The sequence below is a fragment of the Lynx canadensis genome, chromosome F1 (assembly GCF_007474595.2).
Source record: "Lynx canadensis isolate LIC74 chromosome F1, mLynCan4.pri.v2, whole genome shotgun sequence".
Taxonomy (NCBI): domain Eukaryota; kingdom Metazoa; phylum Chordata; class Mammalia; order Carnivora; family Felidae; genus Lynx; species Lynx canadensis.
The window spans coordinates 15,300,954-15,326,597 of NC_044319.2; the positions used below are offsets into that span (position 1 = coordinate 15,300,954).

The 25,644-nt window shown below is 40.9% G+C and overlaps 1 protein-coding gene and 1 long non-coding RNA gene across 2 annotated transcripts in view; one reads left to right on the forward strand and one right to left on the reverse strand.

The window, feature by feature from the left end:
* The window catches only part of LOC115504921 (60S ribosomal protein L7a-like), a 122,672-nt gene that overhangs the window by 35,320 nt on the left and 61,708 nt on the right, over positions 1 to 25,644 (reverse strand).
* Positions 665 to 21,166, forward strand: LOC115504923. The gene is made up of 3 exons (XR_003965851.1): positions 665 to 748; positions 19,652 to 19,658; positions 21,157 to 21,166. It is a non-coding gene; the product is annotated as an uncharacterized LOC115504923 (long non-coding RNA).

A 25,644-nucleotide genomic window follows, 5' to 3' on the forward strand; every position in this document is an offset into this window, starting at 1 on the left:
ATCTTTACCCTATGATTGCTAGATTGTAGGGTAGCTCTATTTTTAATTTTTTGAGGAAACTCCATACTGTTTTCCACAGTGGCTGCACCAGTTTACATTCCCACCAGCAATCCAAAAGGGTTTCTCTTTCTCCTCCTTTGCAGTGCCTTTTAGTTTGATGCAGCCCCTCTTGTTTATTTTTGTTTCTGTTATCTTTGCTTTTGGTGTCAAATTCAAAAAAATCAAGTGCCAAGACCAACATTTGTTATCTCTTATCATGCCACTCTAACAGATGTGAAATGATATCTCATTGTAGTTTTTTTCCTTATTAAAATTTTGTTTTTATGGGTCTCAAATTCTGTGACAGATTTTTGGTCAAGTTGTTTCCATTAAAAAGTACTGCTTTTAAAAACTAGTAACTTGGGGCGCCTGGGTGGCGCAGTCGGTTAAGCGTCCGACTTCAGCCAGGTCATGATCTCGCGGTCCGTGAGTTCGAGCCCCGCGTCGGGCTCTGGGCTGATGGCTCAGAGCCTGGAGCCTGTTTCCGATTCTGTGTCTCCCTCTCTCTCTGCCCCTCCCCTGTTCATGCTCTGTCTCTCTCTGTCCCAAAAATAAATAAACGTTGAAAAAAAAAAAATTTTAAAAACTAGTAACTTAAAACTGCCATATACACAAAAGCCCAAACGGTCCACAAAACATTCTCCTTTCCTTCTGAAGGTTTTACAATGCATTGTTATCAGTAACCAGTCTTTTACTATTAAACTTAAAAGTTCAGTTGACACAAACGGTTCTGAGACCGTTCTTCCACCACTGATTAAGACTGGGGTGGCAAGTATTGGGGGTAATATTCATTTAGACTTCTGAGCTTTCTGGGCAGACCTCGTGACCTTGCCAGCTCCAGCTGCCTTATTGGCCCACTGCTTTGATGACACCCACAGCAACCGTCTGTCTCATGTCACAAACAGCAAAAAGGCTCTCAACACAGAAAAGCTTGCCAGCGACCGTATCAACAATGGCAACAGCACCGGATTTCAAGAACTTGGGGCCATCTTGCAGCTTTTTTCAAGAACGACAATAAATCTTCAGCTCAGCACACTTGCAAATAATGTGAGCCGTGTGACAATCTAGCACAGTGCATGTCTGGCACTGATTTGGCCTGGATGGTCCAGGATAATCACCTGAGCCATAAAGCCATCTGCTTCCATTAGTAGGTCGTTTTTGCCGTCATCAGCCACATTGCCACGATGAACATCTTTGACAGATACATACCTGACATTGAAGCCTATGTTGTCCCCAGGAAGAACCTCACTCAAAGCTCCATGGTGTATTTCAACAGACTTTACTTCAGTTGTAAAATTGACCGGAGCAAAGGTGACCACCATGCTGGGTGTAAGCACCAGTCTTGGGTGTCTAGGTGGCTCAGTCGGTTGAGCGTCTGACTTTGGCTCAGGTCATGATCTCACAGTCTGTGGGTTTGAGCCTCACATCAGGCTTGTGCTGACAGCTCAGAGCCTGGAGCCTGCTTCTGATTCTGTGTCCCCCTCTCTCTCTGCCCCTCCCCTACTCACATTCTATCTCTCTCTGTGTCTCTCTGTCTCTGTGTCTCAAAAATAAAAATAAACATTAAAAAAAAAAAAAAAAGAACACCAGTCTCTACCTGGCCCACAGGGACAGTACCAATATCACCAATTTTGTAGACATCCAAGGGGCAGACACAAGGGTCAGCTGGATGAGCGGGTAGCCAAATGCAGAACCAGAACTTTAAGCAGTGTGGTTCCACTGTCATTGCCATCTTTACATGTGACTTTCCATCCCTTGAATCAAGGCATGTTAGCACTTGGCTCTGGCAGGTTGTCACCATTCCAACCAGAAACTGGCATAAATGCTACTGTGCTGGGCCTGTACCCAGTTTTCTTAATGTAGGTGCTGACTTCCTTAACGATTTCCTCATATCTCTTCTGGCTGTAGGTAGGGTGGCTCAGTGGAATCCATTTTGTTAACACCAACAATTAGCTGTTTCTCACTGCGGTTTTGGTTTGCATTTCCCTGCTGCTTAGTGATGTTGAGCATCTTTTCATAAATCTTTTGGTAATTTGTAGGCCTTCTTTGTAGAAATGCCTGGTCAAGTTATTCTGCCCAGTTTTAAATGGAATTGTTCTTTTTTTCCTATTGAGTTGTGGGAGTCCTTCATAGTTTGGGGATAGCAACTCCTTATCAGATATATGATATGCAGACATTTTCTACTATTCCATAGGTTGTCTTTTCATTTCGCTGCTTGTTTCTTTTGTTCTGCAGAAGCTTTTTAGTTCATTGTGGCCCCACTCATTTATTTTGTGTTTGTTGTTTGTGCTTTTGGTGTCAAATAAAAAAAGAACTGTTGCCAAGATCAATATCAAAGAGATTTTTCTTCATGTTTTATTCTAGGAGCTTATGGTTTCAAGTTATGCTTAAGTCCTTAGTCCATTTTGAGTTAATTTTTGTAGGTGGTTTAGGATAAGGGTCCCATTTCATTCTTCTGTGTATGGTTATCCAGTTCTCCCAGCACCATTTATTAAAGAGACTGTTCTTTCCCCATTGCATATTCTTGGCTCCTGTGTTGTAAATTGATTGACCGTATATGTAGGGTTTATTTCTGGGGCCTCTATTTTGTTCCATTAAATAGAACCTATGTGTCTGTTTTTATGCCAATATCATACTGTTTGGATCACTTTGTATGCCAATACCATAGTGTTTGGATCATTATCAGTTTGAAGCTTTGTTCTTCTTTCTCAGAATTGTTTTGGTTAGTTGGGTTCTTGTGATTTCATGCACATTTAGAATGGCTATCATTGAAAACATAAGAGATAACAAGTATTTGTGAGGATGTGTAGTATTTGTGCACTGTTGGAGGGAATATAAATTCGTGCAACCACTATGGAAAATAGTATGGAGATTACTGAAAAAAATTTAAAAATAGAACTACCATATGATCCAGAAATCCCACTTCTGGGAATTTATAAAAAAAAAAAAAATGAAAACACTAACTCAAAAAGGAATCTGCACTCCCATGTTCTTTGCTGCAATATTCACAATAGCCACAGGGAAACAACCTAAGTATTCATCAGTGGATGACTGGATAAAGAAAATGTGGTATAGTGGAATACTATTCAGCCATTAAAAAAGAAAGAAATCCTGCTATTTGTAACAACATGGATAGAAATTGAGGGTATTATGCTAATTGAGGGTATTAGAAAAGACAAATGCTGAATGATCTCATTTATATGTAGAATCTAAAAACATCAAACTCATAGAAACAGAGAGTAGAATGGTGATTACTAGGGGGTGGGGTGGGGAAAGTGGGGAGACATGGTCAAAGGGAACAACCTTTCAGTCATAAGATGGTAAGTTCTGAGGAATCTAAGGTATAGCATGCGGACTATAGCTAACAATACTGTATTATAAAATTGAAAGTTGTTAAGGGAATAAATCTCAAATGTTCTCACCACAAAAAATAAATTGTAATTAGATGATGTGACAGAAGTATTAGCTAACACTAGGGTGGTAATCGTTTTGCAAAATATTAGTGTATCAAATCAAAACATTGTATACCTTAATCTTACATAATGTTCTATGTCAGTTGTATCTCAATAAAGTTAAAAAATAAAGCCAATCATAATGATTGTCAGCTTGCTGTGCCTATGTGACTTTAAGACAGTATTGCCAAAGAATATGGCCAAATAGTTATACAGGGATTAAAATTGAACCATGATTTTGGGTTGTTTAAATAACATGAATTGTTTAAAATGCAAATATATGTGAAAAGCTGTTGTAATTCTCAAATTTTTAGTCATAAAAAAACACTTTTTATGGCAAGTAAAGAGCAGAGGTTCTTAATGACTAACAGGAAATAGACAAAAATAGCAATACATGCTTATACTGAAGTAGAAAGAAATTACATGTGAGAAGAATCTTCCTGAAGGTTTATTTATTACTGACCAAATATTAAAAGTTTGTCATTCACTATTTAAAGATATCTTTCTTTTATAACAATTTGCAATGTACAGAAAAGTTACAAGAACATACACAGAATTCCTTCACCAAAGCTGTCTTGCCCCGTTATTAACATATCTATGGTCCATTTGTCAAACTTAAGAACATTGGTATAATACTAATAATAATATTAACTAAACTAAAGGCTTTATTCACAGCAGCATTATTGACTATAGCTAAAATGTGGAAGCAACCAAAGTGTTTATCGATGGAGGAAGTGATAAGCAAAATGTGATAGATGCCTACAATGTAAAATTATTCAGCTTTTAAAAATGAGGTAATTTTGTGCTCACTTCAGCAGCACATATATTAAAATAAAAAGGAAGAAATTCTTATATAAGCTACAACATGGATGAATCTTGAAGACACCTTGCTATGTGAAAAAGACTAATACTATGTAATTCCATTTATATGCGATACTTAGAGTAGTCAAAATTGTACAGACAGAAAGAATGGTAGTTGCCAGGGTCTGGAGGAAGGGTGGAAAGAACAGTTATCTTTTCATGGGTATGGAGTTTCAGTTTTACAAGATGAAAAGAATTACAGAAATGGATAGTGGTGATAGTTGCACATTATGAAAGTATTTAATACTACTGAACGATACACTCAAAAGGGGTTAAGATGGTAAATTTTATGTTATGTGTATTTTACCACAATTTTAAACACTAAAGGAAGAAAAAAGACAACCATTTAGACTCTAGTTTTTGAAAGTGATGTGCTTTGGAGTTGGACTTAGCAAAATCCTAATGGTTGCATGATCTTGGACACATGATTGAACTTCTCTAAGTCCCAGTCTCTCCTTAATAAAGTGAAGAAAATAATAGCACCTTTCTCATATGGTTCAGGAAAAGATTAAATTATATAAGGCAGGTAAAATTCTTGACACACTGTCCAGTACATAATAAGCACCCAATAAATACTAGATATAATAGCTATATATTCGCTTTTCCTTTCTAAAAGCATTATCAAAACTGTGACACGGTTGTTTCACAGGAACCTCCAGTTACCTTTCTTTTTGCATTCCAGAAAGATCAGAAGAGAGAGCCTTGAAAGGTGTACATTTATACATGCATATGCATGTATGGATATTTGTATGTATGCAAGTTTGGATGTATTGTGACTTGCTAATCCATGCACATGGTATAGAATTCAAACAGATTTTATACAGAAGCAATTCTGAAAGTGCAATCCAAGGTTCTTGAGATCCTTTGCATAGGTCTGTGAGATGAAAACTATTTTCATAATGGTACTAAGATATTGTTTCCCTTTCTCACTCTGATTCTCTCTCAAGGGTACAGTGGTGCTCCCCAGAATCTCCATGATGTGTAAGATCGCAAACACTGAATACAGCAGCTAATGTAAGAATCCAGCTGTCTCTTAAGCCAGACACTAGAAAGATTTACAGGAAGAAAAAAAAAAAAAGCCAATGCCATTCTTCTCACTAAATTCTGTTTTAGAAAATATAGTTATTTTTTATTTATTATTTTATTTTATTTATTTATTTAATTTATTATTTATTTTATTTATTATTCAAGGCTCTCTTTTTATTTTTTATTTAACAAGATATTATTTATGTTAACAAATCATGGGTTTATTCTTACTTTTAAGTGAATTATTTAAAAAAAATTTTTTTTAACGTTTATTTTATTTTTGAGACAGAGAGAGACAGAGCATGAACAGGGGAGGAGCAGAGAGAGAGGGAAACACAGAATCTGAAACAGGCTCCAGGCTCTGAGCTGTCAGCACAGAGCCCGACGCGGGGCTCGAACTCACAGACCGTGAGATCATGACCTGAGCCGAAGTCGGACGCTCAACCGACCAAGCCACCCAGATGCCCCTTAAGTGAATTATTAAATAGATCTTTTTAAGATTTCTGTTTTAACTTCTAGTACAGTAAATATTGATGAACATATTATTCATATAAACAAAAACACTTGGGGAACTTCAATAATTTTTAAGACCAAAAGGGGTCCTGGGGTGCCTGGGTGGCTCAATCAGTTAAGCGTCCAACTCAGGTCATTATCTCGTGGTTCATGAATTCGAGCTCTGCGTCAGGTTCTGTCTGACAGCTCAGAAACTGGAGCCTGCTTTGGATTCTGTGTCTCCCTCTCTCTCTGCCCCTCCTCCACCTCTCTCTCTCTCTCTCTCTCTCTCAAAACTAAATAAATGTTTAAAAAAAGTTTAAGTAAATACATAAACATTTAAAAAAATTTAAAAGACCAAAAGGGGTCCTAAGACTAGAAAGGTTGAGAACTGTGAGAAATAAGTCTCTCTCCCATACCTATCCCCCTAGGTACACAATTCCCCTCACCAGAGGCAGCCTTCATTACCAGTTTCCTGTGTATTGCATGCATATACGTAAAATAAATATTATGTAAGACATATTATTTTTATTTTTACAAATGGTAGTATGTTATGCACATTGAGAATTTTGAAATAAGAAAAAGTGATCATTATTTCATCACACTTTCCAACTCTTCCCTCTAGAAGAGCCCTTGGAGCATGCTGTGTTTACTATCCCAACTGTTACTGAGGCATTCAACGACACCCACTTTTCTTTGGTTGTTCACCTGCCAATGACAGGGTAAGAGAAATTTGTATCATGTTTATGACCATAAGAAAATTTCCATTTTTAATTTTTTGAGATCACCTTCTCTTTAAGCTAATAAGATAGTTGTAAAGACTTCAGAGTGCTAACTCATTTTCTTCTCTTTGCGAGTCTTGTAACAGCTCCTAAGCCAACATAACTATAATTATAATGTAACCCAAAGAGATGTATGAATCAAGCCAAAGAAGGAATCCCTCTTTATCTTTGGTGAATTCATGATTATTTCTGTATTTCTTACTTACTGATTCTCACTTAAACTGCTTTTAATCTGCAACTAACCCTTCCACGGAGTTTCTAATGTCAATTGCTATAATTGTTCCAGGAGTTCTATCTGGTTCTTTTTTCTAATACTTACTACAGTAAAACCTTGGTTTGTGAGCATAATTCATTCCAGAAACATGCTTACAGTCCAAAGCACTTACATATCAAAGCGAATTTCAAGAACCTTTGATTCAGTTGTGATCATGTGACATTCCACACCGAGTACTACCCTTATTGTAAGACATCACTCGCTTGTCTTGCAGAACTCACAGAACAAGTTACTCACAACTCAAGGTTTTACTGTATCTTCTGTTCGTAAGGTTTTGTTTCTCTATTATGATTGTTATTCCCTCATTTGTTTAGTTATTTATTCACTTGAATATACTTAAAGACATGAGTAATTCCAAAATCTGAAGACCCTGGGGATTAATCCTGTCGTTTGTTTTGCAAAGGCCTGGACTGAGAGCATGCTCTTCCAGATGTGGCACGTGCTTCTGGCAGGTGTCCAAGGATGCACCATTATGGTAAGTTTTTGATTGAATGTTATTAGAGCATGTGGACAAAATAAATTTGGATGCCTAAACCATGTGAGAATAGTCCTGCAGTTACCATTCATCAGGAAACGCTTTTTTTGGTCAGCGACTAGCCGAAAGTAGTTGTTTTCTAGTCCACCTTGTTCATCATTGTTGTTGCCACTGCAAGTCTCATCAATTTCTTACCCAATGGACCTAAAACCTGTCTTCCGTCCTGTGACGCCATTAAAATCCAAGTATATTGGTTATTGAGACCTACAAACCCTTCCAATTTTTCATTTGACTCTCAAGTTTTGGCCCTGGAGTTTCCCCTTCTTTCTTATAAATTCAACTATGCACCGAAAAGGATGCCCATTGTAATTTGTCTAGCATTTTTAAGTGTTTTCCGTTGGAAGAGGTAACAGATAACTTAGTCTGCCGTATCGCTGGAAACAGAAGTCCTCGTTACTCTTTATTGTTCAAGTTTAGGTCACCTAAAGACAAAACCAAATTTATCCTCCAAATTGTTTCTCTTCTCAAACCTAAATCGCTGCATTTCTCCAACTTCATATGAGAGTGGAAAGGCAAAATCCTTTATCAACGCTCTTATTGCCAACATAATTTTGACATTCTTCTGTTAAGAGAAACTGTAAATCACAGAACTGGTTGTGTTCTCCTGTTGCTTCAACTGCTAAAGAGTATATAAACACAGCAGACATGTTAAAAATCTACATTTAATATTTCTATTATCAGCCTTCCAGGCAGTTTTGCCATCAGAGGATTCTTGCTCTGGCCCTCCCAATGCAGTATCTGGTCTCATGGGCTCTTTTTTCGCACTCCCTGTTGATGTATCCCCATCCTCAGCTTCAGATTTCCCTCTCTCTCTCTCTCTCTCTCCCTCCAGTACACACCAGATTGGCTCTCTCTCTCTCTCTGGTTCCTTTCTCAAATGAACACACATCTCATCAAAATGTTTGACACATCTAAGGCTTTCCCACTAGCATATTCCATCTTCCTTGGAAAGAAAAGAAAAAAAGAAAAAAAAGAAAAAAATGTACTCCTAGATCATCTCAGCCTTATTTACCCAGAACTGATGTTTAAACAAGGGTTTAAACAAACCTCTAAAAAAGAATGGGCATGATTAGCAATTACCATGAAATATTTATAGCAATTAGTGGCCTGACACTTGGAGATCTCTAACTCTGGTTTGTAGAGCATGGAGCCTCCAAGCACAAAAACTGAGAGGTTTTGAGTGTCTTTTATTACAAAAATAAAATAAAAGCAGGACTTTACAAGCAAATATTTTACAGAAGCCAGACTGTTCAAACATCAGGACCTTGAAATTTCATAACTTTACCCAAATGAGCCTGCAGCCATTTACCTAAAAAATACCCACCAAATCTTTGGGAAATGTTGGCTACAAACTCTTGAGTTGAATACTAATTCCTAGGGCCTGTAACACCACTCTAAAATAGGCCAGTCTGAGCAAGGGCATATGGGAATCAGGTGATAAACGTAATCCAGTGTCACCTCACAGCAGTCCCCAGGAAGTTCACATATCCTTAACTATTTCTCCCATTTTTAAAAAATTTGTTGAACACGTTTATTTTATTTTATTTTTTTATTTCAGCTCCAGCGTGGGGCCCGACACAGGGCTCAATACCATGACCTTGGGATCATGACCTGAGGCGAAATAAGAGTCGGGCGCTCAATGGATTGAACTACCCAGGCACCCCAAGAATTTGCATTTCTGACGAGCATCATGTGATGCTAATGCCACCCGTCCATAAACCACACTTTGAGAACCCACCCTGGATTAAGACAAGGGACAACAAAGTGTTTGTCCTGCATTGTCTGCCCCATTTTTTGTCCTGAAAATGCCATCTCTTATCTAGCAGCTTGACGCTACTGCTCATCAAAGCCCAAAGCTCATGAATCATCTTTATGCTCCAGGATCTTCACATGATATTTAGCAACATAAAAAAGTTTGAAAATGTAAATGTCCGGTATCTCTTCTGGGAGCTCCCTGATTTGTAGGACAATTTGTGTCCCCATGCTTTATACAAACGCAGGAAACAAGGGACGGTCGGTCCCACGTTGGCATTATCTGACAGACTTACAGGTAGTGGTTACGATTAGAAACGGTACCCAACAAATTCAAGCACTGACTGTTCTTGCAACGGTTTTGGTTTTTTGTTTGTTTAGTGCCTGATTCTGAAGGGGAAAACAAAAATGAGTAAGACGTGGTCCCTGCGCAAAGACACCTGAAAGTTTACTGGAAGAAATAAGCCGTGTAAAAATAGGTTTATTGCAGGACGAGGAGCGCAGAGCAGGAACAGAACACTAGACCTGGAAGCAAAACACCCCATGCCTATCGAAGCTTTGCTGCTGACTAATTGTGTGACGGTAGGGCAAGTCCCTGCGCCTGTGTGTGCCGACAGACTCCGGGATCCGTATCTGATAAATACACAGACCACAGGTATGATACCTCCCGAGCTCATGATTCTCCAGGATGGCTCTGCCCCTGAGAGCTAAGCCCCAGGGATGAAAGCTAATCCTGGGATAGATAAAGCTAAGATATCAAGACCCCGAGTACTTAGGAGAGCCTTTCTCTGCTATAGTGAGCGCCTACCAAGAGGCACTCAGTACATCCGCCCACTGCAGAGAGGAAAGGAGCGTCTACAGCTAGCTCGTTCTAAAAAAGAACCCCCCTTTTTTTTTTTGAGAATTTACCATTTGCCAGGCACTATTTTTAGTTAAATACATGAACTCAATCTACACAACAACCGTATGAGGAGCTGCTGTTATCCCTTCTGCCTCCAATGCTTTTCCCCAGACACCCACGTGGCTCACTTCCTCACCCTTTTCAATTCTTTGCTCAGGTACCACCTTTTTAACGAGGTCTACCCTGATTGCTGTCTTCCAAAGTGTAACATCCTCCCCCCACCAAAAAAAGAAAATCCTTATTCCCTTTACCCTCCTCTACATCTTTTCTTCTCATCACATTTATCACATCCTAATAATACTATATATAATGTACGTATGCTTACTGTTTCCTGTCTTCCCGTATTTGAATGTAAGTTTTCTGAGGGCAGGGTGTTGGTTTGCAACTTTGGGAGTTCTCCGGCTGAAATTCAAACCTGTTCCCCCTACACAGAGGGCAAGGAGAGACCAAAGAAAGAAGCAGGCCAGTCCAGATTGGTAGGTCATCATACCTACCTGCCAGAATCTTAAAAGTTTATATAGAGCGCTTAACAGGGTTCAGTCCCATATACAATCCAAATGGTCTCAACAACACATTTCTTTTTTAAGGTTGTGCCCTTGAAACAGCTCTGGCTACGGGAATGATGCTCAGAATGTACATTCCGATGATGGGGGGGGGACTAAGAAGCCTCCTGTCACCTGGGTCTAGCTCTCGGATCAGCTGGTAGTCACGCCCTCTTGATGACTTCCCCCAACACAGAGATCTCTGTTTTGCTCACTGATGTGTCTCTAGTACCTCAAACCCAGGAAGGCAAACCTTTGTGTACAGTTTCAGATAGCAGATATTTCTGGCTTTGGTCTCTGTTCCAACAGTCTCTGTTCCAAATAAACTCTGCCCTTCATCATTCAAAAGCAGCCACAAATAATACATAAGCAAATGGATATAGCTGAGTTGAATAAAACTTTACTTACGGACGTCGAAGCTTGAATTTACTGCAATTTTCACATATCACAGAATATTCTTTTTATTTTTTTCAACCACTTAAAAATGTAAAAAAAAAAAAAAAATCTTAGTTTACAGGCCGTAAAAAAACAGGGAGAAGGCTGGATGCAACCCCAGGCCACAGTTTGCCAACAGCTGACCTAGAAATAGTAAAGGTTCAAATGGAATATTTTATGCCAAAGTATTTGAGGGTACTTGAAAGTGTTATTTTAAGTATATTGAGCATTCCTTATACAATCATGTCTATGTTATTGTGCTTCCCAAGTGCTTTTCATAGTCAGCACAGAGGAAAATTTAACTTTATCACGTCTCTGAATTACGACTCATTTGAGTTAGTTAGATTAGAAATCAGAAATTTCTCAGTAAAGATGGTAGATGGTCAACCATTCTGGCCCCAAATATCTCATCCATCTCCCATTGTACGTCATTAATAAAACAAGCTCTCAACGTGAGCTTTAGATTTGATTTTATGATTGTTTAAAAAGCAACGGACAGCACTAGAGCTACAGCAGTTATGACAATGTGTATGTTTTTGACAGTGACTCATGCTGAGAAAAGATGAAGTTGGCTCGTGTCAAAGGTATAGAAAAGGCTGCATGAGCGGGGATGTGTAGAACTGGAACTGGAGGATTAGCTCAGCGTGTTTCCGACGTGTGGGGCCCGTGGACGACAGTGCTGTGCCGGAGAGGTTAGTTCAGGACTTTGTTCTTATAGACACAGCCTGCTCTCCTAAGACCAAGCTGGACATTCCACAATCCCATACTGACACACAAAGGAAGCACTTCCTATTGTAGGGAGCCAATAAGTATTTGAATTAATGGATGAATATATAGATAGCTTTGAACTACTGGGGGCAAAGAAAACACTCATTCTAGTAAACAGGCCATCAACAAATATGATGATTTTTTTTTCTGCTCTATTCTTTTCTGCCATGGGAAAAACAAGAAACATAAGCCCTAACACTTGGCCACTTATTCATTCATTTATTTCACATTTATCGAGTATATGCTATGTTCCAGAAACTCTACAAGGAACTGGACTTACAAAACTAATCAAGGCCGCAGGACTGCACTGCAGCTTTCAAGGGGAATAGACACTTTCCTTCCTCCATAAAAATTAATTAAACATTTGGGTCATGATGGGCAGTGAGATGGCATCTGCCTGCAGGGTTGTTCAGGCACATACTCCATTAATAAGGTTTCCTGACAGGGGGTGCCTGGGTGGCTCATTCAGTTGAGCATCCGACTCTTGATTTTGGCTCAGCTCAAGATCCCAGGGTCATGGGATGGAGCCCTGTGTCTGGCTCCACACTAAGCGTAGTGCCTGCTTGGGGTTCTCCCTCTCTACCCCTTTCCCCTGCTCACACGTGCTCTCCCCCCGCCTCTCTCTCTCTCAAAAATAAAATAAAATTAAATAATAAAATTTAATTTAATTTAATTTATTTAATTTAATTTAAAAAATAAGGTTCCCCGACAGAAGAGACAATACTAAACCAAACATGTCAGAAGTTTGAGACCAGCAGGACGATGATCTCGCTCTCATTCAATTTCACAGCATCCTGAGGGAAGTAAATCACCAGACTGGCTGATGCACCAGGGTCCACCACCCACTGCAGAAATAATAAAAATGTTACCTCAGAAATCCAGCAAGAAACTTGTGTCTCAAGAAGAAATCAAATTTATACAAACATGGAGGTCCAGAATAAGCACTGTTTGGCATCAGACACACGAATAATAGTCTTTAATATAAAGGACTTCCAAAATGGCACATGAGAAGTTATACATTAAACAACTTGAATAGGTATTTTGTAAAAAAAAAAAATGAAATATAAAAAATTTAGATGAACACTTATATTGCTTAATGTGTGTATCCCAGTCAGCTTCTCCTAATTAGTCAAGTTTACCTAATTATTCATATACCTATCAAAGTATACATGTTTAAATGTTAGCTTATTTACAATTATCAAGTTTTTTATTTTTTTAATGTTTATTTTTTTAATAATTTTTTTAATGTTTATTTATCTTTAAGAGAAAGAGACACAGAGTGCAAGTGGGGAAGGGGCAGAGAGAGAGAGGGAGACACAGAATCTGAAGCAGGCTCCAGGCTCTGAGCTGTCAGCACAGAGCCCGATGGGGGGCTCAAACCCACAATTCAATGCTTAACTCACTGAGCCACCAGGTGCTCCAGGGGTGGTAAATCGTATTCATTGATTTCATTTACTGTTTTCATTGTCATCATGTGTGCAAATTATGATAACCACTAACTTTTTCAAACTTAATGTCTGAAAACCTCATAAAATCAACCTAAATATTTACCTTATTAGTGCAATTTACAAAACTTTAATAAGGTCTTACAGTGCCAAGGGTATGTATTATTGTGAAAGTAAAGTTTCACAAAGCTAAATAAATTGCCTTCCATACCTTAAAAAAAGTAAACATTTTATTTTGTCTTGATATAAAAATAAATATAATTCAGGCCGGATTCATTATGATGTTCATTGTTTTTTTCTGAATTTAAAATAAATTAAAATTACAACATTGTTGTGGGCCCCTACAAGTGTCATAGGCCTTGGGCACTGTGTCTATGTGCCTAATGGAGATGTTGGCCCTGTGACAGTCTCTGCATTCCTGCCTTTCATCCTCCATAATTCAATAACGTGTTTCTTTCATGTTTATTTATTTTGAAAGAGAGAGAGAGAGTGTGTGTGTGTGTGTGTGTGTACTCATGCATGATCAGGGGAGGGACAGAGAGAGAAGGAGACAGAGAATTCCAAGGATGCTGCATGCTGTCAGTGCAGAACCAGACGTGGGACTCAATCTCACAAACCGTGAGATCATGACCTGAGCCGAAATCAAAACTCAGAGGCTTAACTGACTGAGCCACCCAGGCGCCCCAATCCTGCATAATTCAAAAGTTTCTCAAAGGGGCTGAGCATGATAGGTGGGGATGACAGGTAGAATTCCAGGGTGTGGGAGTCTTGAAGGGTAATTATGAAGAGTTTCCAAATTGGGGAAGAGAGGGCTGTGGCAATGGGGTAAAGAGGATGACTGTGTGGAGAGACAGTGACAGCAGCTGAGGGATGTTAGGTTCTGAGCAGGGTGAAGAGAGGATCTAGCTGTGGGTTGGGCACATGGTAAGGGTGGTAAGGTGAGATCATAGAGCAAGAGATGAGGAGAGTGACCTCACAGCTTAGTGCAGGCTGTCAGAAGCCTGAGTGGAATGTGTGTGTATGTGTGCCTTAGCGCTAGTCATTGAGAAAAGCTGGGAGCAGTGACGTTCCAGTAACAATAAACATACCTAGCTCCACATTTTGATTTCTAAACATCATTCTCCTTTAAAAGGAAGTAGGACTGGGACACCTGAGTGTCTCAGTCAGCTGGGCGTCTGGTTCTTGGTTTTGGCTCAGGTCATGTTCTCACAGTTTGTGGGTTCAAGCCCCACATCAGGCTCCGTGCTGACAGTGCAAAGCCTGCTTGGAATTCTCTCTCTCTCTCTCTCTCTCTCTCTCTCCCTCTCTCTGCCCCTCCCCCTGCAAAATAAATAAACTTTTTTTTTTAAGTAAAAATAAAAGGAAGTAGGACTCTCAGAAGAAATGGCAGGAAAATTACAAATGAGCATAGAATATCTTATTCCAGAAAGCAAGGAAGTACTAAAAAAATGATAGGGATACTGCCAAATTGGGGACAATTTGATAATAGATTTGATAAATAATGATAACAAGAGATTAGAATCCAGCGAATAAAATAAGTATCCATGAGTCCATACCGATATGCATGAGTTAATTAACTAATTGATAAGGAGAAGGGAAATTTTTTTTCCTTACAGCAGAATGCCAACTAATAAATATAGAATGAATGATTAGATTAAAAATCACTGTCTGGCAACCATCATAATAATATTGATTCAGATAAAAATAATCACTGGATTGCACAAAGGGCAAGAATAGATATTTTTTTTAAAGAAGACATCCAGATGGCCACCAGACACATGAAAAGATGCTCAACATCACTCATCATCAGGGAATGCAAATCAAAACTATAATGAGATATCACCTCACACCCGTCAGAATGGCTAAATCAAAAACACAAGAAATAACGAACGTTGACAAGAATGTGGAGGAAAAGGAACCCTCGCGCACTGTTGGTGGGAATGCAAGTTGGTGCAGCCACTGTGGAAAAGAGTATGAAGGTTCCTCAAAAAATTAAAAATAGAATTACCATATAATCCAGTATTTCCACTAGTGGGTATTTACCCAAAATAAATGAAAACATTCAATTGAAAAGATATATGCACCCCTATGTTTATTGCAGCATTATTTACAATAGCCAAGATATGGAAGCAGCCCAAATGCCCATCCATAGATGAATGGATAAAGAAGATGTGGCATATATACAATGGAATATGACTCAGCCATAAAAAAAAGAATGAAAGATTGCCATTTGCCACAACATGGGTGAATCTAGAGTGTGTAACACTAACTGAAATAAGTCAGTCAAAGACAAATACCATGTGATTTCACTCATATGTGGAGTTTAAGAAACAAAACAAAGATAAAAAGACACACACACACATGCAACCCACCAGACTCTTAACTATAGAGAACAAATTGGTGGTTGCTAGAGGGGAGGTCGATGGGGGATGGGTGAAGCAGATGAAGGGGAGTAAGAGTATGCTTATCATGATGGGCACTGACTAATGTATAGAATTGTTGAATCACTAAATTGTACACCTGAAACTAATATAACACTGTATGTTCATTATACTTGAATAAAAAAAGAATAATCAATGGATGCTAAAACTCATGAGTGAACATTTGATATAGAATTGGATATTTAAATAGTCTCAAAACACCTCCCACAAAATACTAATTAAAAGGGGAGAGAGAATACTTCTACAGTAAAGGAGACTGGCAGGTACTCTTAATCAAGTGGTCAAAGTGAATGTTACCATTAATAAGACAAATTAAAATTGTGCACCACCTATTGGAGGCAATGAGAAGACCAACCCTTTTGTGATATTCCTGCCAAAAGTAAAAAATAAAAAAGCGTTCTCTAAATATAATTATGAAGAAATATCAGATAAACTCAAATTGAGGTACCTTTTGCAAAATAACTGCATAATTTTATAAAGTGTGAAGTTTCTAGAAGAAGTCCAGGGAAGAGTGAAGAACTCTCCTGTTTTGAAGAAGACTAGTAAACGTGGTACATGATTCTGGACTTGTTGACAAAACTTGAACGCTGTCTTCAGACTAGATGGTAATGATGTATCCATGTTATTTTGCTGATTTTGATGGTTGTATTTTCATTATGTAGAAGGACATCCTTTGTGAGAGAACCACACACTAAGACGTTTGGTGGGGGGCGGGGGGCAGTGGTGACAAGGCATCGATGCCAGCAAATTGCCCTCAGATGTTTCGAGAGAAAAATTATTACACTGTTCTTGCAAGTTCTAAGTTTGAAATCATTTCAATAGAAGAAGATAAAATTAAATTGAAAATCTTCCAACTTTTACAGGACTTTTAGCCAAGGACTACAGAATTTGTTACTGAAGTGTTGTGTGTTCCCTGAAGAACATGTGCTTTCAAAGATTTATAATATTTTTTAAATGGAGTGGGGTTTTTTTGTTTTTTGGTTTTTTTGCTGACCTAAAAGTATGGCTCCCACATGCAAAACGAATCTGCGGTTCGAGAAGCGAGGACTTTGGTTCCCGCCGGTGGGAGGAGAAAGAGGAAGTAGTGACTGTAAGAAAGCCAGGAGGAACTTCTGCTGTTTTAGCATTCTGTTTCCTGACCTAGGTGCTGGGTGCATCCTTATGTATTCCCTCGAGCTTCATGCTTAAGCTTTGTGCTCTTTTCTGTCTGTGTGTTGTATCAATAAAATTTCAATTTAAGTGAAAAAAAAAAAAGACACAGTCCCTCATCTTAAAAAAATCCACAAACCACCAGAAACACCAGATGACAACAATTTTGTCAGAGTTACATCTGTCACACTCACAAATCAACAGTGAAGCACAAAAAAAAGTAACCTACAATGAAGCTCTCAGTTTGTTGTTCAACAGAAATTCAAGGGAAGGTCACTGCAGAAGGCCACGGTCAAAAAACCACGCTCACTCATCAGCTCTCCACGTCATCTTCTCTTGCAGGTATGCTAGATAGCTGTCAGAATCCGATTTTACTACCACCGTGTTCCTGCCTTCCTCTAATAACGTGAGGAGAGATTCTAACATTCAAAGACATTCAGAGATGTTTCCTGTACAGGGACTTGGTCAATCTGAAGACTCCAAGGATGTTTGCACAGTTAGGAGTGTGTCTAAGCGAGGCCCCATGGTACTGCTGTCTAAATCATACATGTGGCAGGATTCCCAAGGATGTGAGTAAAAATAAGAAGGAATGTGTCTACTGGGAATGCATCTACTGTGTGATGTGTTGCATATGCAAAGTGTCCTCCTCACCAAGGGTGTCGTTTTCCCTTAGAAATCCCAACTCCCTGAACCGGGCAAGTACAGCCCTATACAGGCACTTGGACCCCTTTCCTCCACACGTTGGTCCTGCCTCCTCTTACTGCTTCTCAGACTTCAACCTGGTGACCTTGTTAAAATGTGGGTTCAAATGTGGGGCGGCGACTCTGCGTTTCTAATGTGCTTATGCTGGTGCTGGTGCTGCTGTTCGGTGGCCTCTCCTGGTCAGCCAGGTGTTAAAGACCAGCCCTCATGTTCGCTTCCCCTTTGTGAGGAAGAGTTAATCTGTTAAAACCAAATGGACGATGAATTCATTGAGTTTCTTTACAATGTCGCAAACACTCAAAACATAGAACATGAAGCCTGAGAGAAGGGTGTGAATAGATAGTGTCCCCTCTTGCTGCTGTGCTGTGTTTCTGTCAAGGTCACCCTTCTTGGCTATAGAACCCACAGTCCTGTGTTTACGCCTCAGCCCTGGTACTTACAAGTTATGTGATTTGGGGAAGATCATGTAACTTCTCTGTCCTCTTTTCTCACCTATAAAATCAAAATGCTAATACGTTCTTTGTTCTGTTTGTGTTAAGTAAAATTTAGTGTGGGTGGTTTCATATAACTAAGCAACGTTAATATGTCATTTGGGCATAAAAATAAACCATGACAGTGGAGAAAGGAGGTGAAAGAGATGAATCTGGACTAATAATAAATAATAACGATAGTAGCACATAGTATTATGACTCACTGAGCGGCAAGCCCTGTGCTTCAGCTTTACATGCTTCACATTAACTTAGTCTGCATGACAACATCATGAGGTGCATAGTATAGTTAGCCCCCATTTTGCAGACAAGAACACTGAGGGTTCACGAGGCTATTTGTGTGCAAGAAAATGCAATTGCTAAGGCGTACAGCAGAGGCAGAATTTAAACCCCCATCTGTCAGAGTCCAAGCTCTAAGTAGCAAAATGATTTTCAGAATCATCGGTTGATCATAATCACCTGGACAGCCTTAAACACAATCCCAGGTTTCAGGCCCAAGCCATGACCCACAAGGGTAATTCTTACACAGCCTGGCACCAGTCCACTCATCTGATTTTAGGAGCCACTTGGAAAGGTGCTGCTTTTCTCTAATTGTGGGAGGAGACATTCAAAATATGTCTGTTGTCGGAAGAGACCCCAGTGACACTTTGACAGTCATGAGCATGTCTAAGTGAGCTCCTGTGGTGCCGGTTGTTACAGTCATGGGCTGAAAGTCAGGAGCTGGGGAGAGGAGGCCAGAAAGGCCTCATGTCCTATCTCACCATGACACTGATCTCCAGTTTATCATTGAATACCAAGGCATCCAAATGTCCATCACTTCCCTCTTGCTGCCAATAAGAAGACCCTGTTGCTCCTTGGAGCTGAGTCTCGGATGAGCACTTGCTTGAAGCATCCATATTTCAATCCCAGATGCCCAAACTGACCACAGTGGTATGGATCCCAGTGTCCTGGGATAAAACCCAAGGAGTAGCAGTCTCATTAGGGAGCCACTTACCCAGTCTGGAATAGTCCTCGAGGTGTTTTTCTCTTCACAAAGATCTCTAACGCTTCTTTCTTTGACAGGAAGGACCTGGGGGAAGTCCCTCTAATTTCTGCCTGTTGACACTGATCTACTTTGGCCCTCTGACTTGTGTGGGCTTCCTGAAGTCTCTGCCACTGCAGACTAGAGGGGATCTCACTTCCTATTTGCCCAGGGTCAAAGGAAGAGAGGAAAACCTCCACCTACCTTGGTCTACCATCTACCTTGATGTCCCTGAAACAAAAGGGACATCATTCACCACCACCCCTCATACCTTTCTTTGACAGATTAGTCGGGAGTGGGGGAGGGAGGTTCAATCCAGGAGACTTGGGTTTTAGCTGTGGTTCTGGTTTACCAGTGGCTCTGCTCCAGCTATGATGACAAGAAAATTATTTACCATATTCTAACCTTCTTTTCCAAATCTGGAATATAAGAAAGTGTTTTCAAATAATTTCTGAAATCCTGTAGTTCATAAATTCCATGAGAGCGTCAGGATGCAGAATAAGCACTCGGTAAATACTTTATGAAGGACTAGATGAATCTTCACAGAGATCTGGTGCCCTCTTGGACTGCCTTGTGATTTCAGCCAAAGCCATAGTGGACAGCTCCTAGGAGGCTCAGACTGGCCATGTTCTGACAAGGCCTCCCCTTTAAACCCCCCAAGACCACCTGCAAGTCTTGCTGCTTTTTGCCCCCATTTCTAACTCAGCCTCACCTTCTCACAACTTCAAATTCAACACAAAGGAGCCATTTACCTACCTCTATCTCCCTCAAAGTTGCTAACTAGTTCATGATCTCAGAGTGAGCAAAGATTTCTTAAACAGAGCAAGTTAAAAAGCAGTAACCATAGAAAATACTAATACATTGAACTTATGCCCCTAAAAAGACATCATTAAGGGACTAAGCGTGCAAATCATGGAGTAGGTGAACATGTTTGCAATTTATGTTATCAAGCAAATATCTGTATCTGGATTCAGAAAACACATGTATCGAGAATACATAAAGAATTGCTACAAGTCAAGAAAAAAGAAAAAAGATGAACAATCCAGTGTTCTTCAGAAGTGGGCAAAAGCTTGGACAGCCATTTGACAAAACAGGATATCCAAATGGCCAATATGCATATGAAAGTCTTCAGCACCATTAGTCATCGTGGAAATACAAATTAAAACTACAGTGCGATACTGCGATCCCCAGTCAAAACAGCCACAATTTAGAAGACCAACAGTAAGGATAGGCAAACATGAAGAGCAACGAACTGTAGGTCCCATATATTGCTGGCAAATGTGTAAAGTGGTACAATCATTTGGGAAACTATTTGGTAATACCTTATGTATTTTTTTCTGTGATCTAGAAACTCCACTCTTGATATATACCCAAAGAAATGAGTGCTTGTATCCGCCAAGATACATACAATAAAGTACATAGCAACATTATTTAATAGCCCCAAACCAGAAACAGCCCAAACGTCCATCAATGGTAAAATGGATAAATTGTGGTAAAATCCATATAATGCGATACCATATAGGTGTGAAAATGAATAAACCAACACTATATAAAACAACTTGGGATGAATCTCACAGACATAATGTTGCGCAAAAAAGCCAGACACCAAAGATTATGTATACCATATGATTCCATTTAAATGGAATCCAAAAAAAGGTAAGATTTCTATCAATGGTAACAAACGTCAGAATAGGGATTATCTTTGGATGGAGAATTGACAGAGTAACTGAAAGGGAGCCTTCTGAGCTGCTGGAGATGTCCTATAGCTCCATCTTAGTGGTTATTCCACAAGTGTAGAAATACATAAAATTCATTGAGAGCTGTATAAAATTTGTGCACTTTATAACATGCGAGTTATAGTGCAATTTTTAAAAGTGCCCGGCTGTCTTAGGTCATATGTCCATCCTTGGATAGATCACTGTGGCTAATGATTGGCTTGGACCTGGATCATGGGTCTAGATCCTTCCTAGAGCTGGTGATGGAGCCCACCCAGACCATAAATGGACAGAGGAGGGGGCCCCCAAAAGGGAATAGGGAAGTGTTTCTGGAAGAAGAGGACACAGACATCCTAGGAGACACAGACAACTAATTTCTAACAGTCAAGAAGGAGGTGGCCCTCACCAGGAGCAAGTGGATCAGGAACCCAGTCCTCAGGAAGACAGAGAGGGTACAGAGAGACACAGAAAAATCCAGCCTCTGGCTTTCCAGTTTCTGGTTCTTGGTCCTATGAGTGAAGCTACACTCCCTATTTGGGGCTCTGTAAGATTCCCTATCTGTGAGGAAACTTCTCATTCTTGTTGGCCATCCAGCATCTTGAACCTCCTTTTATTGTTTGGGAAAGCTCTCCCACCTTGCGAATCTCAATGAGAGGCAGACCCACCTCCCACTATCAATGGTGAAAATGCCAAATAATCACTTTTCCAAACTTCCTTGCAGCTAGAATGTAGCAGATGATAATGTAGTTTCTGCCAAGAAGATAGCACTGCTCCTGAACTACAGGGACCACAGGAACATTCACTCTGCAAGATGGTCCACCAGTGCTGGTACAGTCCAGTGCTGGAGACATCAGAGCAGCAGCAGCAGCAGGCGCCCAGTAGTGTGGCTTAATGGTCCTCACTCATCCTTCTACATGCTGTGCCTAATGAGGCCCCACACCTGGGACTCCAGTCTTCCTGACTAGATTCAGTATCCCTTTTAATAGTTCCTTTTCAGCCTAAGTCAACCAGACTTAGTTTATGCTACTTGAAACCAGGAACCCTAACTGATAACAGCACACTTCCAGAAAATTCCCCGTTTGGTTTATACTAGTTTGTGAAAGTTCTGTTACTTGCAACATGGGGAGACAAAGCCTGAATGCAAAGAAGTGATTCTGCTGTATGAATATCCCATGCCATCATTTGGTCACAAGAAAGATGTTTGGTGGCAAACAGGCCACAAATCACACAACGGGAAGACAAGGGACTGAGTGAGCTAAAATGTGTGGATTGCTGTAAGGTCCTCAACTTGTGTTACATTAGTTCTCGAAATGAACCCATGAGATGAGCCTGCATTAGTCTGCTTGGGCTGCCATAACAAAATGCCACACACTGGGTGGCTTAAACAAGAGACATTTATTTTCTCACAGTTCTAGAGGCAAGAGGGCCAAGATGAAGGTGCTGTAAACTTCAAGTTTCTGGTGAGCCTCTCTTCCTGGCTTCTAGCCAGCCCCTTCCCACTGTGTCCTCATGGCCTTTCCTCTGTGGTCTCTCTTCCTCTTCTTGGAAGCACACCAATCTTCTCAGATTACGGCTCTACCCTTATGACCTCATTCAACCTTACTTACCTAATCCTTAGAGGCCCTATCTCCAAATAGAATCATGTTGGGAATTAGGGCTTCCATACATGAATTTCAGGGGACACAAGTCAGTTGATAACAGATATGGTCCCAATATTGAAGAAGAGAAACATGAGTTAAAACCTTGGTTAAAACCTTGTTAAAACAAGGTTAAAACCTTGGCCAAGGTTGAAATAAAACCTTTGTGCTTGCCAGTCTCGATTGAAGCAGAAAGTATGAAATCCTAGAAATGAAAGCTTGCAAAGCCCTAGAAGAAAGTATGTGGATGTAGTAAGATATATAAAAAAAAAAGGGGGGGGGGAGGAAGCCAATGTGAATGTCTAAAGGTCAGCCCCGCAGCCAGTGTCTGGAATAGCCCAGATACACCCACTGGTGCCCCCACTGAGCTCCATCTGTGTCCATGGCCAGCACATGTTTCCTGACTCTCATCATTCTGGGTCCTATATCTGGGTCCTGACTCTTGCGCTGCTTCAGGAGTACTGACAATAACTCCCTCCTGAAACAAACTTCGGTCAAGCTCTGAACCCTCTTCTCCATCAGACCTCCCCTGGCTGGCTGAGCCCAGTTTTAGCAAAGAATCCTAAACCAGTCAGTATTGATCAAGCTTAACTTGATAGTCAATCTCCTCTTCCTTCGCCCTTGATAATCAAGTTCCTCTTAGTAATTTTCTACCCATTCCCCAACCCTGCTCATTGGCTACAAATCTCCCCATTGTATAAAAGTGGAGTTCAATAATCTTGAATGAAGTCGTCGTCCTCGCCATTTTTTACAACTGTCAGAACTATTTTTCTTTGACAGTTGATTAAGGACAAGACCCATGTCTCATATTTCCCTGCACATATCTCCACAACACTTAGCACGTAGCTCCACTGGTACTTTGTCAAAAGGTGAGTGAGTGGCTGGGCAGGTGAATGACAGCAAAGAAACCCATGGATTGGCTACTGAGAAAAGCCCAAGAAACAGCTTGATGCCCGTGAAGAGTGGCAGGTGGGATCAACCCTGGAACAGAAAGCTGGAGAGGGCAAAGGGAAGAAAATGGAGGGAACCCAGCACGCATGTCACAGTCAATTAGAACCACTTTGGGCCACTGCAGGAGAAAAGGGCCCCGACCTCAATGGGCCCCAAGGCCAAGGGGCAGTGTTTGGCAGAGGGACAAATACCGGATAACTGCTCTGACCCTGGCTTCGCTCCTTTTAGTTGTAGGACGTTGAACCCCTCCGATCCTCTGTCTCTCTGTGTGTGAAATGAGATCAACAGCCCCTTCACACGTGCGAGGAAAGAACTATGTGGATTTTTTTTTTCCTTTTCAGTAGTGTTTGATATCTATCAAAAAGAATGCAAATACTTTTTCCAGGTAGAGTTAAGGAGCTGGGGCTGAGGGCCTGGTTGTGTTTCCTTGTCTGTTTTACTTCTAGTGTGCTTTAAGTGCACCCTGAAATGCGGGACTGCTAAAATTTCAAAAGAAAAATAACAGCTGCGGAAGACGGATGCACAGGAGGAAGGAATGTCATGATTTGGCCGCCAGGTGCACCCACCTAGAACAGTCTGATGGGGCAGGACGGGATCCCAGGAGCAGGTAGGGAACTAACCAGGCTGAAAGACTGGCCCCGTTGGGGGTTGGTGAGCTGCCCAGAGCAATGGCCAGGGAGCTGCAGCTGAGTCCCTCATCTTCTAGGTTGGTCCTTATCTCCAAAGGCCTCCCATCACTGGAATGTGGTAGATGGTGATGGGGTGGCTGCGTATTCTCTGGGCCGACATAGGCCTGGCAGTCTGTCGGGTGGTAGCAGTAGGACCATGGGAGGTCTGACCAGTTAGTAACAGAGGCCTGGCCTACAGCTGGAGCTCCAGACACAGTCAGTGCTGCAGAGGAGGGTTCTGGGGCTGACCTGATAGGAGGCAGTGCTTCAGAGCAAGGCCCCGCCCCAGCAGTAGACAACTGAGCCACTGTTCATGGAACAAAGGCAAGCATTGCAGGGGGAAGGGGGAGAGAATCAGAGGGTAAAAGGAAGGAAGGGGACCTGAGGGACCAAGGAGGTGGGGGCAGCGTGCAGAGCCCTGCACCCCTAGGGCCAGGGGTTCTCTGGGCTCAAGAACCATCATCCCAGCCAAAACACAGCTTCATTTCATCAAGGTTATTACAAGTGTTATTTTTAAAACACGTACATTCCTCGTGGAAGGGAAGTACCATCAGCATTGATTTTCTGAAACGTGTTTTAATCATCACAGCACTGAGACTGTGTTATTATCTCTATTCTACAGGAAGCGCAAGGCCTCTCCCTGGGGCATCATTTCCCAACTTGTGATCCATGGCATCGTAATAATAATGCTAAGAGATGAGGGTCATGCAATTAAAAAACACTTCTGTGGCCAAATATGCTTGAGAAATAACGCAGGGGAGGATCACGTTCATGAGCGTACACTTAGAAGTCACGCAGACCTGGGTGTGAGACCAGGCTCTGCCAACTATCAGCCACGTGGTTTGACCAAGCAATGGCCTTCATTGGCTCATCTGTGAAATGGGAATAATGAAACAGCTGCTTCGGAAGGTTGTGAGAATTAATGTTACGAAGTCATAAAGCTCTCGGCACAGAAAGTCCTCAATAAAAGCTCTTACTGGCATTGCAGCGGGCTAAATATGAACATCTTAAACCAGGTCTTCCAATGCTTTTTAGGGAGAGATTCATTTCACATAGAAAAACACCATGATAAACTGTTCGGAGACTGGGCAGAGATGAGACTCCGAAGCTATAGGATAGCGAGAGTCAAGACCCAAATCTGGAAAATCAGGTTGAAAAACCAGAGTCCCATAGTGGGTGGGTACCCAGTAAGTGGCTGATTTCTCATTCAGGCTGGCTGTTGTCACAGAGAGAGGCTGTGGCCACAGGGACAAGGAAGGCCTCCCCTAGAGTCTTCACCTCTCTCTTTTGGGCACTACTCCACCCCCTTACACATGCACACCTATGCACACTTTTTTTTTTTTTTTTTTTTTTTAGAAAGACAAAGGGGCAGAGAGACAGGGAGAGAAGGAGAATTTCGATCAGGCTCCACACTGTCAGCACAGACCCCAACGCAGGGCTCAAACTCATGAACCGTGAGATCATGACCTGAGCCGAAATCAAGAGTCAGACGCTTACCCAACTGAGCCACCAGGCGACTCCCCCACCCCCCCCAACACACACACACAACTTCTCAGGAAGACAGCCAG